General features: G+C 49.8%; 1 protein-coding gene across 2 annotated transcripts in view; it reads left to right on the top strand.

The window, feature by feature from the left end:
• Positions 1-15,429, top strand: part of MED15 (mediator complex subunit 15) — an 800,982-nt gene that overhangs the window by 329,810 nt on the left and 455,743 nt on the right. The window lies entirely within an intron of this gene.

Raw genomic sequence — 15,429 nt, 5'->3', positions numbered from 1 at the left:
TGTACTCTGTATGGCTTCCCTGTGCACTTGTGGAATCTAAGGTTGAACTTGCATATCACATGGATATATCCATACACACAGATATGCCCACACATGCGTATAGTGCACCCTGTCTTAGGCCTGTAAAGCCTGCTGTAGGGGTGACTTACCTATACCACATGTAGTGCTGTGTAGGTATGGCACACAAGGATGTGTTAATGATACAAGCTGGTTGGTAACTACCTCCCATACTCAAGCCGCTACAGCCAAAGGGATGTATGCCATATCGACTCATCATTTTTGTCTGCACCAAGGCGCGCAGGCTGCAGTGGAAGTCTGGGGTCTGGTGTGGGGTTCCTTAGGGTCCCTCTTTAGTCCCCATTGCCCTAGATGCATCAGATACCAGGCAATAAGTGGGTGGTAACCATGTCACTAGGAGCACTTTTCTTTCAGCCCTGGAATGAGGCCTGATGTTGAAAGCGTCGACCGAGCACCCCCTTCCACAACCGTGTTCTTGAATGAGGACTGGGCCTTATTGAGTCAACTGAAGGTGGCCACAAATTTACTCAGTTCCTCAATAAAAAGATCACCAAAGAACCCCCCTAGGACCACTGGGCCGGCTTCGGAGGTGGTTTGATCATCCCCATCCCCCAGTTTTGGATGGAGTTTCATGAGCAGAGATCGCAGCCGCTCTGTGGAAAGAGCACAATTGGTGTTGTCTAGGAATAATCGCCCGTTGTGCCCAACTCAAAGGGATATCTGGGGAAATGAGGGTCATGGAGATTTTGGCTTCATCTGCTATGTCCACTATCTTTGTGAGGGAGCCAGCAATGTCAAGGAGCTTGTCTTGACAGGGCCTACAAGAGCTGTCAATACTCTTCCTGTGGTCCCATATGTACTTGACTAGGAATGGTGCCATTCAGGGACCTATTTGGGAAGTTAGGGCTTCTTTGCCCTACAGTGATGGAACAGGGCACTCCGCCATAAGGCGGTTACGAATCTCCTTGTCAAGGGATTAGCACAGTCTCCCTGTCACATACATGGCTACTTTGTCCGCAGGTGTCCTGTGTGACGACCGTGGGTGCATTCGGTCCTCTGGGTTGGACATGTTGGAGTCTAAGTCCAGTGTGCTCTTACCGCCGTCAGATGGCTTAGAATCTAAAGTGATGCCGGGGTCTGTCTCCACATCCAAATCCGATCCGGTGGGGGAGTTATCACCTTCTGGTGCAGCTGAGGCAGGAGACGCGGTTCGGACTTGTGATTGGCTTGTCGGGCAGTAATGGCTGAGGGTGTGTTTCCCAGCAAGGTCAGAGCGAATGTTATGACCCAAGAAAGCACGTTTCAGCCCCTCATCAGTCATCTAGATCGACACCTAGGTTGTGCTTTTTCTTCGACTTCTGGGGCACCTCTGGCTGGTCCGTAGGCACAAATGTGGATGACCCTTTGGTTTCTTCTCTTGGGGTGAGGGGTTGTAGGCACTGCTCTGTGATCTTAAGGAGATTTTGCTATAGCCTTGGAGAACGCCCTCTGTCTAGATGAATCTATGATCTTGCAGAGTCCTGCAATACCTACATAATAGGGACAAGTTGGACTGGGTGAGCCAGGTTATTATGTATATCTGCCTGTGAATGCCCTGGACAAAAAGTTCCTATGGACACCAATGCCTTGCTGTACACTGGGCAAATTATTTTCCCAAATTTAACTGAATTATTTATTATCTGAACCTGGGTAGGTGCCCTTCTTTCCACTTACTGGTTATTAGCGTGTAATCACGCTTCAGGCGCTCTCATGAGCGTATGCACAAGTTCAGGCACGATTGCTTCTTTACAGACTCCTGTATGGGGCATGTCCATGCTTTACTGGTAGCGCATTTATTTAACCAACCCCCTGGAGGTGTCACTCTCTTGGCAAGATGGCTGATCAACACACTAATTCGAGCGAAACAAAGTGACTGGCACTCTCGCACCCAAGAGGAGCCTTTAATGAGGTATGCAGGTGCTCCTAGTGGTCGGAAGACACAGCCACAACGCGCCTCGAACAAGATGTTCGCCCCCGAGGGGCCTGCAACCGCATATGAGCAGCAAGCGGTCCCGCGGTTGCGCAGAGTAAGCCTAAAGGAAAAGGTTGGTCAAATATTGCAAAACAGCATGCAAACAAAGAATTTTCAAACATGGCCCTAAGGCCTTTTCACTTAACTGATGGCTACGTAGAGCAGTGAAGAAAGAGGAGAAATGTTCATGGACAGAGATTGGAAAGGGCGATCCCATGGCCTGATTGTATGAACTGTCATGAACTATTTCCAAGTGTTCATGGGATTTGTAGTTTTTAGGTCTTTGCTAGACAGCGCTTGCACTGCCTCTTCGAGACATCCTGTATCTACTTTGTGGACTTCAGCCTCCCCTTAGGCTTCCCATTTGCTGACTTTGTCTGTCTCCTTTTCTTTCCCCTCATCGGTCCATGGCGTGCATTTGTCATGCCTCCTTGCTGTGGTAATTTCTGAGAGGGACTAAGTACTATATAAATACACTAGTGACCATTTTAACATCTGTTTGCGAACTCCTTTTTTCTGTAATCGGGTTTGAAGCATTTGAGACGAGCACTTACCGAGCTCTGCTGTAAACAGGGCTATAAATCTTAATCTTATCTCGTCACATCTGAGGTGCATTCGGAGACCGAGGTCTGTTTTTTGCTCATGCTCTTTGGTCTCTACTTGTGTGTCTTTTACAATGTATGCAGTTTTCACTTTACAGAAAATTGCCACTCCTTGCACAGTATTATTTTCTGTTTGCGTCTGATCACTGTCACATGCTGTACATTGGCGACCTTTGGCATGCAGTACGACTCTACCCAATACTGCTGCTCTTTTGGGAGCACAGTTCAAACAACACTGTGTCTGTGTGGGAGAGTGCCCGCATTCCTCGCAGGCTGCAGCTTAAAATTCTTTTTTTTTTTATAATGCGCTATTTGCACCCCAAACTTTTCCCCCCCCTAAGTTTTATGGATGGTAGGTGTGTCCTGATTCAATGCAGGGGAGGTTTCGAGACTGTTAGTGTAATGTTTATCCACTGGGCCAACTATGGCATCCTAGTTTTTAGGTCTCGTCTATTCTATCTCGTAGGGATGGTAGGCTAGATTATAGTAAGGCTTTCGAAAAGTCTCCCCAAACAGTGGATTCGATACAGTTCATGTGAGCCAGGCGCGTGCACATCACATCACGCACCATTTGTTATCAGCTTGTGTGCCTCTGCATCAGACTTCAAAGGATCCGCTCCGCCCCCCCATCAGACTTCAAAGGAATCCGCTCTGCTCCCCCCCCCACAATACCAAGAGCTTGTTTTTCACTGCTCCAAGAGGCTTCTTTGCATTAGCCTGACTGCATGCTTGTTTAATGTGGTGGATACTCACCGCCATCTAGTGGGCATATTTTATTGTGAAAAGCTTTAGCATCCTTCCTGTCCCCGAGCATCATCCTCCCCACGCGGCCTCACGGGCCATCGCTCCAGGGCTTCCATCCAAAGTACGTCAACAAAAAAAGGGGCACATGTTTGTTTAATCACAGTGGGAAGGAGCCGCTCTCTTCCGATGCCCTCAGAGCTCAGCAGAAAGGCACCCACTGTCTCCAACTGGGCGATCACCATCAAAACAGGTTTTAACAAGAAACAAATCTCCGCATCAACCACAACTGGACCACAAGTTTTAAAAACGCCTGTCTGCATCCGCCTTCGAGGAGTGTACATAACACTAAACAATGCCTGGCAAAAAAGATGCCCGCCCGTCTTTTTTTACAGCACACATTGATCACAACACCAAACGATTGCAAAATGGTCCAGCAACATCGAGGATGACTTACGCTCTTAACGCCCCCCAAAACACAGCCATGCCCAAAGGCACCCTCTTCTCCGCCCGCCCGCTTAACTAGAAACGAGGGCTTGAAAGGCTACCACCCACTGACCTTGTAAGGTCCTCAGGGAGTATTTATGTCGATGGCACAAAGAACGGCCACCCAAACACGTGCACCCAGGGAACGCTGCAAAACACTGGCATATATTTAGACAGTACAGAAAAAACACCCTCACATCCCCTCACCCTCACATCCCCTCACCCTCACATCCCCTCACCCTCACATCCCCTTACCCTCACATCCCCTCACATCCCCTCACCCTCACATCCCCTCACCCTCACATCCCCTCATCCTCACATCCCCTCACCCTCACATCCCCTCACCCTCACATCCCCTCACCCTCGCATCCCCTCACCCTCGCATCCCCTCACCCTCGCATCCCCTCACCCTCGCATCCCCTCACCCTCGCATCCCCTCACCCTCGCATCCCCTCACCCTTGCATCCCCTCACCCTCGCATCCCCTCACCCTCGCATCCCCTCACCCTTGCATCCCCTCACCCTCGCATCCCCTCACCCTCACATCCCCTCACCCTCGCATCCCCTCACCCTCACATCCCCTCACCCTCACATCCCCTCACCCTCACATCCCCTCACCCTCACATCCCCTCACCCTCACATCCCCTCACCCTCACATCCCCTCACCCTCACATCCCCTCCCCCTCACATCCCCTCACCCTCACATCCCCTCACCCTCACATCCCCTCACCCTCACATCCCCTCACCCTCACATCCCCTCACCCTCACATCCCCTCACCCTCACATCCCCTCACCCTCACATCCCCTCACCCTCACATCCCCTCACCCTCACATCCCCTCACCCTCACATCCCCTCACCCTCACATCCCCTCACCCTCACATCCCCTCACCCTCACATCCCCTCACCCTCACATCCCCTCACCCTCACATCCCCTCACCCTCACATCCCCTCACCCTCACATCCCCTCACCCTCCCTCACAACCTCACCCCCCTCACCCCTTCACCCTCACACCTCACCCTCACACCCCCTCACCCTCACACCCCCTCACCCTCTCACCCTCACCCCCCCACCCTCACACCCCCCCACCCTCACACCCCCTCACCCGACCTCACTCACCCCCTCACCCACCCTCACTCACCCCCTCACCCACCCTCACTCACCCCCTCACACACCCTCACCCTCACACCCCCTCACCCTCTCACCCCCTCACCCTCTCACCCTCTCACCCCCTCACCCTCTCACCCTCTCACCCTCTCACCCTCTCACCCTCTCACCCTCTCACCCTCTCACCCTCTCACCCCCCACCCCCCCACCCTCACACCCCCCCACCCTCACACCCCCCCACCCTCACATCCCCTCAGCCTCCCTCACACCCTCACCCCCCTCACCCTCCCTCACCCTCCCTCACCCCCCTCACCCCCTCACCCCCCTCACCCCCTCACCCCCCTCACCCCCCTCACCCCCTCACCCTCACACCCCCCCACCCCCCACCCTCACACCCCCTCACCCCCCCACCCTCACACCCCCTCACCCTCACACACCCTCACAAACACCTTCATCCTCACCCCCTCACACCCGCTCACCCCCTCACCCTCACACACCCCCTCACCCTCACACACCCCCTCACCCTCACACACCCCCTCACCCTCACACACCCCCTCACCCTCACACACCCCCTCACCCTCACACACCCCCTCACCCTCACACACCCCCTCACCCTCACACACCCCCTCACCCTCACACACCCCCTCACCCTCACACACCCCCTCACTCTCACACCCCCTCACTCTCACACCCCCTCACTCTCACACCCCCTCACCCACCCACCCCCTCACCCACCCCACTCACCCCCTCACCCACCCCACTCACCCCCTCACCCACCCCCACTCACCCCCTCACCCACCCCCACTCACCCCCTCACCCACCCCCACTCACCCCCTCACCCACCCCCACTCACCCCCTCACCCACCCCCACCCACCCCCACTCACCCCCTCACCCACCCCCACTCACCCCCTCACCCACCCCCACTCACCCCCTCACCCACCCACACTCACCCCCACTCACCCCCTCACCCACCCCCACTCACCCCCTCACCCACCCACACTCACCCCCACTCACCCCCTCACCCACCCCCACTCACCCCCTCACCCACCCCCACTCACCCCCTCACCCACCCCCACTCACCCCCTCACCCACCCCCACTCACCCCCACTCACCCCCTCACCCACCCCCACTCACCCCCTCACCCACCCCCACTCACCCCCTCACCCACCCCCACTCACCCCCTCACCCACCCCCACTCACCCCCTCACCCACCCCCACTCACCCCCTCACCCACCCCCACTCACCCCCTCACCCACCCCCACTCACCCACCCCCACTCACCCACCCCCACTCACCCACCCCCACTCACCCCCTCACCCACCCCCACTCACCCCCTCACCCACCCCCACTCACCCCCTCACCCACCCCCACTCACCCCCTCACCCACCCCCACTCACCCCCTCACCCACCCCCACTCACCCCCTCACCCACCCCCACTCACCCACCCCCACTCACCCACCCCCACTCACCCACCCCCACTCACCCCCTCACCCACCCCCACTCACCCCCTCACCCACCCCCACTCACCCCCTCACCCTCACACACCCCCTCACCCTCACACACCCCCTCACCCTCACACACCCCCTCACCCTCACACACCCCCTCACCCTCACACACCCCCTCACCCTCACACACCCCCTCACCCTCACACACCCCCTCACCCTCACACACCCCCTCACCCTCACACACCCCCTCACCCTCACACACCCCCTCACTCTCACACCCCCTCACTCTCACACCCCCTCACCTCACACCCCCTCACCCACCCACCCCCTCACCCACCCCACTCACCCCCTCACCCACCCCACTCACCCCCTCACCCACCCCCACTCACCCCCTCACCCACCCCCACTCACCCCCTCACCCACCCCCACTCACCCCCTCACCCACCCCCACTCACCCCCTCACCCACCCCCACCCACCCCCACTCACCCCCTCACCCACCCCCACTCACCCCCTCACCCACCCCCACTCACCCCCTCACCCACCCACACTCACCCCCACTCACCCCCTCACCCACCCCCACTCACCCCCTCACCCACCCCCACTCACCCCCTCACCCACCCCCACTCACCCCCTCACCCACCCCCACTCACCCCCACTCACCCCCTCACCCACCCCCACTCACCCCCTCACCCACCCCCACTCACCCCCTCACCCACCCCCACTCACCCCCTCACCCACCCCCACTCACCCCCTCACCCACCCCCACTCACCCCCTCACCCACCCCCACTCACCCCCTCACCCACCCCCACTCACCCACCCCCACTCACCCACCCCCACTCACCCACCCCCACTCACCCCCTCACCCACCCCCACTCACCCCCTCACCCACCCCCACTCACCCCCTCACCCACCCCCACTCACCCCCACTCCCCCACTCACCCCCCCCACTCCCCCACTCACCCCCCCCACTCACCCCCTCACCCACCCCCACTCACCCCCTCACCCACCCCCACTCACCCCCTCACCCACCCCCACTCACCCCCTCACCCACCCCCACTCACCCCCTCACCCACCCCCACTCACCCCCTCACCCACCCCCACTCACCCCCTCACCCACCCACCCTCACCCACCCACCCTCACCCACCCACCCACCCTCACCCACCCACCCACCCTCACCCACCCACCCACCCTCACCCACCCACCCACCCTCACCCACCCACCCTCACCCACCCACCCTCACTCACCCACCCTCACTCACCCACCCTCACTCACCCACCCTCACTCACCCACCCTCACTCACCCACCCTCACTCACCCACCCTCACTCACCCACCCTCACCCCCTCACCCTCACCCCCTCACCCTCACACCTCACCCTCACACCCCCTCACCCTCACCCTCACCCCTCCTCACCCCCTCACCCTCACCCCCCCCACCCTCACCCTCACCCCCCCCCACCCTCACCCTCACCCCCCCCACCCTCACACCCCCCCACCCTCACATCCCCCCCACCCTCACATCCCCTCACCCTCGCATAACAAAACACAACATAGCATAAAAAAAGCATAGGATAGCAAAACTTAGCATAACATAACAAAACACAACAAAACACAACACATTGCATAACAAAACATAGCAAAACATAGCATAGCAAACAAAACATATAATAGCATAGCAAAACATAGCATACCAAACACAACAAAACATAGCATAGCATAACCAAGCATAGCAAAATAAAGCATAGCATAACAAAACATAGCATAGCATAACAAAACATAGCATAACAAATCAAAGCATAGCATAGCAAAACAAAACATAGGATAGCAAAACAAAACATAGCATAGCATACAGCATCACTCAGCACCACCACAGCATTACTCAGGGGCACCACAACATCGCTATGCGCTACCACAGCATCACTGAACGCCACAGCATCACTCGTTCGCCATCACAACATCACTCAGCGCCACCAAGGTATCAATGTGTGCAACCATTCAACAACACCTGGTTCAAATATCTTCTCTCAATGTTTCAAGCTAAATGTAACAAAAAGATGTTCATATTTCACTTCTGTTCTTGGATTTTCTTCACAATAAAATACACTGAACATAATCTTCACAAAAGTTATTTACAAAAGTTGAAACTATTGCCATTATAAATTACAATAACTTTTATTAAGTATTATCTATTAAAATAAATTATAAGCCATTGTTATTTGTGATATCAATACATGTAAGTCACGTAAATACAACACATAAAGCATTACAAATGCTAAAGTGTCACATTTGCAAAAGTTATAACTATTGGCATTGTAAATGACAAAGCTATTACTTTCGCTATTTTCAAAAACAAAAATGTGTCATTTACAATACCTACAGCTCAAACTTTTCTAATGCAAGACTTATTGCATTGCAAATGCTTGTTCAATCAGCTAACCCTCAAAGCAGTCAGCCAGTGTTGATATTTCTGTGTACAGAGGATTGGATAACACCCTTGTTGCATTTCGTTCAGTTCACCTCAGCCTTTATTTGCTGGTCTGTGATTGATGGCTTTGAAATACACAATGTCCTCTGATTTGTCCTGCTGGGTAATAGCAGTTGCCTAGCAACAAGTTTGTAAGGAGGCATGGAATGTAGTTGGCACCTCAGGAAGTAGGTTCCGTTTCTTGTTTATTTCAAGTCTGGAGTACAGTGGAAGAGTCCGTCCAGTCGACTATTCGATCAAAAAACTTGATAAAATCAGACCTAATACATTACATTGATTAAAAGCCATTCAGTATCAATAATCCTTCTAGTTCAACACACATTTTGATCACATATACTCAAATCAGTGTATCCACTTTAATATAGTGTAGCAAGATTTAATCCATTCCCATACAGCTCTTAAGAAGGCAAACTTTAAACACTTATTAGAAAATAAAATCTGCTCTGCGTCAAATTGACAAAGGGCACTGAAGCAGTACATCTAAAGGCATCCTTTCCCAATTCATACCACAACTGCACAGGGATTCCACTACCAAAGATCTTGTTACTCTGCCTGGTACTGAATGTATCCTAGTTGAATCGCGCACCCTCTGCCTCATAAGGACTGCAACTTGACATATTTGTTCATTACCCTTAAAGTGCTGTCATGCACATATTCTTAGTATGGCATCAAGAAATTTCAGAACTCATGTGATATGGTTCTTGTCTGCAGATTTACAAATCTGTAGTGCAACAAGACCTATTTTACTGGGTGATTCTTATACTATAGTTTTCTCTGTTATATAAATCAATGCTCAACATTCTGATAACTTAGCACAGCTTATGTAACCCAATATAATTTTCTCCTTGTCTATAGAGCTGTAAGATTCCATCAGAGCCCCTTAAAATATACAAAGTGATTTTAAACTCAGTCTGAAAGTCAAAATCAGTTAAAGAGCTGAACTTGCTAAGCAATGTTTAGGCTGGCTTGTTGAGAGAGCATTACCAAAAAGTGGATTCTGAGAAACAAAAAATTTCCTTTTTAAACTGGGGGTTCGAGGCATATGAGCTGCAGATCACACACTGTGCATAGCTCACCATCTGGACGTCGACCCTCACTCCCTCCATACACCATCCAAAAAGGCTTCGGTCACACCTTCACCGTTGGCCACAGGTGCACACCAAGAGACTGCTTCCTATGCCCCTCCCTCCGGCTCGGCAAAGAACCCTTTTAAGCCTTCAGGCGACTCGTGCTCGAGTCAGTCTGCCACCGGTACCGAAACCAGGTCACCAGCACTGAAAAAGAAGACACCCTCCTCCTCGGTGTTGATTGCTGCCTCCACATCCAAGCACTCAGTACCTAAATCTACAAGCACCGACCCATCCACTCCTAAAAAAAGCACTCAGAGCCTAGCAAAAAGCTGATTCTTAAAAGTTCGGATCCACGCCCTTCGGAGCCGAAAAAGACCTTGGAACCAAGAAAACTACCGGTTCCACAAACAACCAGAAAGACTGTAAAACATCATGGTTCCAAGCCAAAAGACCACAAAACCGTTCCGGAGTCGGTACCGAAGTCTACCGAACCAAAGAAGTCTGTGCCAAAAGATCAACTTCCATCAGAAGAGCTTTTTACACCAGACCCTTGACAAAAAACTCTTCTAAAAGACCCTAAAACTGGTCAGCTCACTCTGAGTTCCAAGAAGATACCATTGGATACGCCTGCGCCGGCTCCACCACCTAAAAAGAGGGACATTGCGACATCTCCCCTCAGGATCCCTTCTTCACCACCACCTCCTCCACTTTCTCCCCACATCCTCCACCACACCATTCTCCTACACCATCTCCTCCACCGGGGAACGATGATGACACTTCTGATGAAGGGGAAGGTGCGGATGAGGAGTCTTTAGGGGACCATAGTCCAACTTCTTCTCCTGATCCTTAGGACGACTACAACACGCCAGACGTCCCTTATGTTCCACAGGAGGATATCTACCCCTCTAGGCCTTCCCCTCCAGAGGACACAACCGGTTTTAATCAGCTACTTCACAGAGCTGCCCAATACCATGGGGTTAATTTACACACAGACCCAGTGGAAGAGGATTTCCTAATGGACACTTGATACCTCACAAAGGTCCACTTCTATTTTACCCATACTAAAAGGGGTCCTCAATCAGGCGCCTGAAATGTTTAAAGACCCTGTAAGGGCAAGAGTTATTAACCCCAGGATCGAGAAAAAGTATAAAACTGCCTCTGGGGACCCAGCTTATATTAAAGGACCAGTACGTTTAGATTCACTAGTAGTTTCCAATGCTAGGAAGAGGGCCAACTCTGATATCAAGGAACGCTCCACCCCTATAAAGAGTCCAAGCTATTAGATGCCTCTGACAAAAGTACAGCGTCACAAGCATCCAACATAGGGCGGAACATACTCCCTGCAACTCTCCAAACTAGCACAAATCATATGGATATGAGCTATTCCTCAAAACATTTTTCTCCCAGCTCAACGCGTTTCAGGAGTCCAGAACACTATAGCAGATCTGTTTTCACGAGTGGGAACTTCATCTGCAAGTTCTTCAACCATTTTCCCAGTTGTGGGGGAACCTAGAGATAGATCTCTTCGTCACACACAAAATGGCAAATGCCCAAGCTTCGCCGCCAGGTATCCACACCCACTGTTCAAAGGAAATGCAATATGGATGAATTGGTCAGGCAGATTTGCGTATGCTTTTCCGCCTCTCCCACTCATTCCACCGGTTGTGCACAAACTGCAGCAACACTCACTGAACCTCATCCTAGTTGCTCCAACATGGGGCAGACAACCGTGGTACACCACATTACTGGAACTATCGGTAGTCCCGCACCAAAAACTACACCTCTCTCCACATCTCCTAAAACAGAGCCATGAAGAGAGCAGACACCCAGATCCAGCACAGCTCAACCTAGCGATCTGGCTCCTGAAGTCCTAGAGTTTGGTTACCTTAACCTTCCCCCTGATTGCATGAATGTTATCAAGGAAGATAGATGCCCCACCACAAGAGCTTGCTATGCAGCCAAGTGGAAACGATGTGTTATATACTATAACAATAACAACATCAACCCCTTAGATGTGTCAATCCAACACATCATAGGTTACCTACTACATCTCCAAAAGTCTAATCTAGCATACACATCTATTAGTTTACACCTTGCTGCTATAGCAGCCTATTTACAAAACCGACAACATTTGTCACTATTCAGAGTACCTGCCATCAAAACCTTCATGGAAAGACTCAAAAGACTAATTCCATCCAGGGTACCACCCTCACCTGTATGGAAATTAAATATTGTGCTCACAAGACTAATGGGTCCCCCATTCGAATCCTTGCACAAATGCAAATTGCAGTTTCTTACATGGAAGAGTCAGTGAACTAAAAACACTTGCTATTCAAGAACCATTTTTACAACTCCATCATAATAAAGTGGTTCTCAGGACAAACCCAACATTTCTTCCTAAAGTTATTTCTCCCTTTCATCTTAATCAGTCTGTATAGTTGCCAATATTCTTCTTGCAATCCCAAACACTCACAGAAAGAGTTCTTCATAAGCTAGACGTCAAGAGTACTCCTTTATTATATTGACAGAACAAAACCTTTTCGTAACACTTAACAACTTTTTGTATACTTTTCACCACCACATAAAGGCAATCCTATATCAAAAGCTGGAATTGCAAGGTGAATTGTCAAATGCATACAAATTTGTATTCAAAAAGCAAAACGTACGTTATCTATTCCCCCTAAAGCCCACTCTACCAGAAAAATAGGGGCTTCAGTGGCTTTCTTAGGGAACATTCCCTTAGATGACATCTGCAAAGCAGCTACATGATCTACACCGCACACATTCACAAAACACTATTGTGTAGATGTTCATGCAAAGCAACAAGCTAGTGTGGCCCAACACCAGATGGCGATCTATGCACAGTGTGTGAATCTGCAGCTCTACATGCCAAGAACAGATGCATACTGGTAAGTAGCATTTTCCTTTCATTCAGTGGTGCAGCACTCCCGTTGTCCAGTCAGAGCTCCTTTCATTTTTGTCTTTACCTATATAGGTAAGGTTTAATTTACTGGGCATCATTGTTCAGAGAAACGTGGGGCTAAAGTGGAAAGTTGTGGAGAACCCTAGTGTTGCAAAAGCTGTTAAGCACTTTTGGATAGGAGGTGCGGACCTAGATGAGGAGAAGCAGCTTTGTAAAGGTAATGAACCAAGTTGTTCATGAGATCTTCAGCTGTGACTCATCGACAGAGTATCGAATTCATGTTAGCGGATTGTACAGCCGAGGTTATCAACATCACAGGAATGTTTTGACATTAGCTTTAGAGAAAGTGTTCATTCTTTAATTCCTATGGTGAGAGGACATGGGGTACAGTGCCTTTAAGTGCTGGTTTAGCAGTGCCATCATGGCTATGACTTTGTACTGTATTTTAAATGAATGATCATCTATCAAATAAAGAAGAAGACAAATATTTTCACATCAAATTGGAGCTTTGTATATTTTCTTTGGGGGATTGTTTTCTCTGTTCTTGAGTAACTTTAAACTCGGAATTACTAATCTTGTGATACGCTCTATGATTAGTCAACACACGGGTATGTGCTGAGCCTATCTGAACCTCACAATAGCAACACCAAGTTGGTATATGTCAGTTGTATATTCTGCCCACCTGTGTTTCTTATCATATGCATTCATAAGACAAGAAAACAGGAAGATGTCCTGTCTTACCTAGGTGTTGCTAATCTTGCCCTGAATACTGCCTTCCAAGTCTCCCTCTGCCTATACAGTGCTGAGTGATGCTACAGCCTAGTGCTCAGATCTCTTTAATATGATGAGTAACCCGTTAATTTTTCAGGTGCTCACTATATCCTATTGTTCTAAGATAACCTCCCGTAAATTAATTGATAAATAATGTGGTGCAATTCTACGTCACAACTTTATTCCTATTTTCTGCAGTACATATATTATGATCTCCTCTGAAATATGGTCTAAAAATATCAACAGATTTCACTGTTTATACTTTGAAAACTCATCAGGACTATGAATGTTTTGTGTTCCTAGAGAAGTAATTGTTCATACTGCCAGAAAAGTAACCACTTGTACCAATAGAAACGTGTGTTTTATCCTTTCATTTTTTGTGTTAATCTTAGAAAGGTGACATGCTCACTTCTACATGCATTTGGTTAAGTATTTTCAGACATAGCTGTACTGCTTCAATTACCTAGCGTAGGGATGAGGCTTATCCATTACAAGTGATTGAGAATGTTGAAATTAGCATCTTGAAAATTCCCTTAACTTGATCCTGAATTGAGATTCTAGGTGCCACCCCTTCCATCAGCTACATTGTTGATTTCTTGCCGCAAAGACTGTGGCAGGATCTCCATTGAAGGTGCCATCTTTGACCTTGTGAGTTATCTCATGGACCGCGTCCTATAGATCTAGGTTATTGACACAGTTGCCGTATGCTACATCTTTTAATGTCATCTACTACGTTTTTAGTCAATTGTAATGGTGTCTTCAGCCTTTTTGATGAAGATGAAGCTGGAACCAGCTTCAGCCCTAGCCAGTGACACAACTTGCCTGCTTTATTAACTCATAACCAAGTTGACTGGTACATAGATAATCACTCGATGGTGACCGTTCCTTTGGAGATGTTGACTTCTTCACTGAATATTATTATGACTCTCAGAACAGACTTCCTAATCCAAGTCCTTTGGGCTCTGGATTGTCGGTGCTACCCTTGGTTCAATTTACTGATTTGTTACCACTGCAGTCGTTTCTTGAAGTAATCCGTGTTTTGAGGCTGCCTCAAGTCATTATACCTCCACTGCCGTCACCTTCAGTATCATGTAGACCTTAGAAAACTGAGAAACCGGAGTGTTAATAAGATATGGGTGACCATGAGGAGGATGTTTAGAAATATTTGCCGACCTGAATACAGACCCGTACTTCCCTAACTTTAACATTTCTAATTTCTACATTAACAGAGGGATTAGTCTTAACATATTTATTTTCAAGGGCGTACGGTTCATATTGTAAGGGTAGTAATAGCATTCTATATTGATTCAGCAGACCTTCTCAGCTGTTGAGGGGCATGTTCTGCCCCACACGATCCCCCTGACCTCTGTAGCTTGTTTATCTGATTGCTGTTCTTACCATAGTGGCCTCCCAAGAGAAAATCATCTGTGCCCATATCCTGGGCAAATTCATAATGTATTCAGCCAGCTCATATATTTAATGTTTCCTGTTCTATGATGTACACTCATTCTTAAGGGAATATCATGATGTTAAGCCATTTTCACATGTTATGAATGGAATAGTATTATACAGCAGGTAAAAATGTTTTTCTTTTTTCAGTTAGCCCTAGACCCATAAAAAGGAATTATATTAACTATGTACATAGAATTGTAAGATATCAATTATTGCGGATGCCCAGCAGGCTATTTGTTTGTCTGATGTGATTAGTCCTTGAAACAAGCAGAATGAAAGTGAGCCATAGGGATTGTGAAATGGTCTTGAATGAGTAATCT

This window comes from Lissotriton helveticus, chromosome 11 (genome assembly GCF_964261635.1).
Source record: "Lissotriton helveticus chromosome 11, aLisHel1.1, whole genome shotgun sequence".
NCBI lineage: Eukaryota > Metazoa > Chordata > Amphibia > Caudata > Salamandridae > Lissotriton > Lissotriton helveticus.
This window is presented reverse-complemented; position numbering and strand designations above follow the sequence as displayed.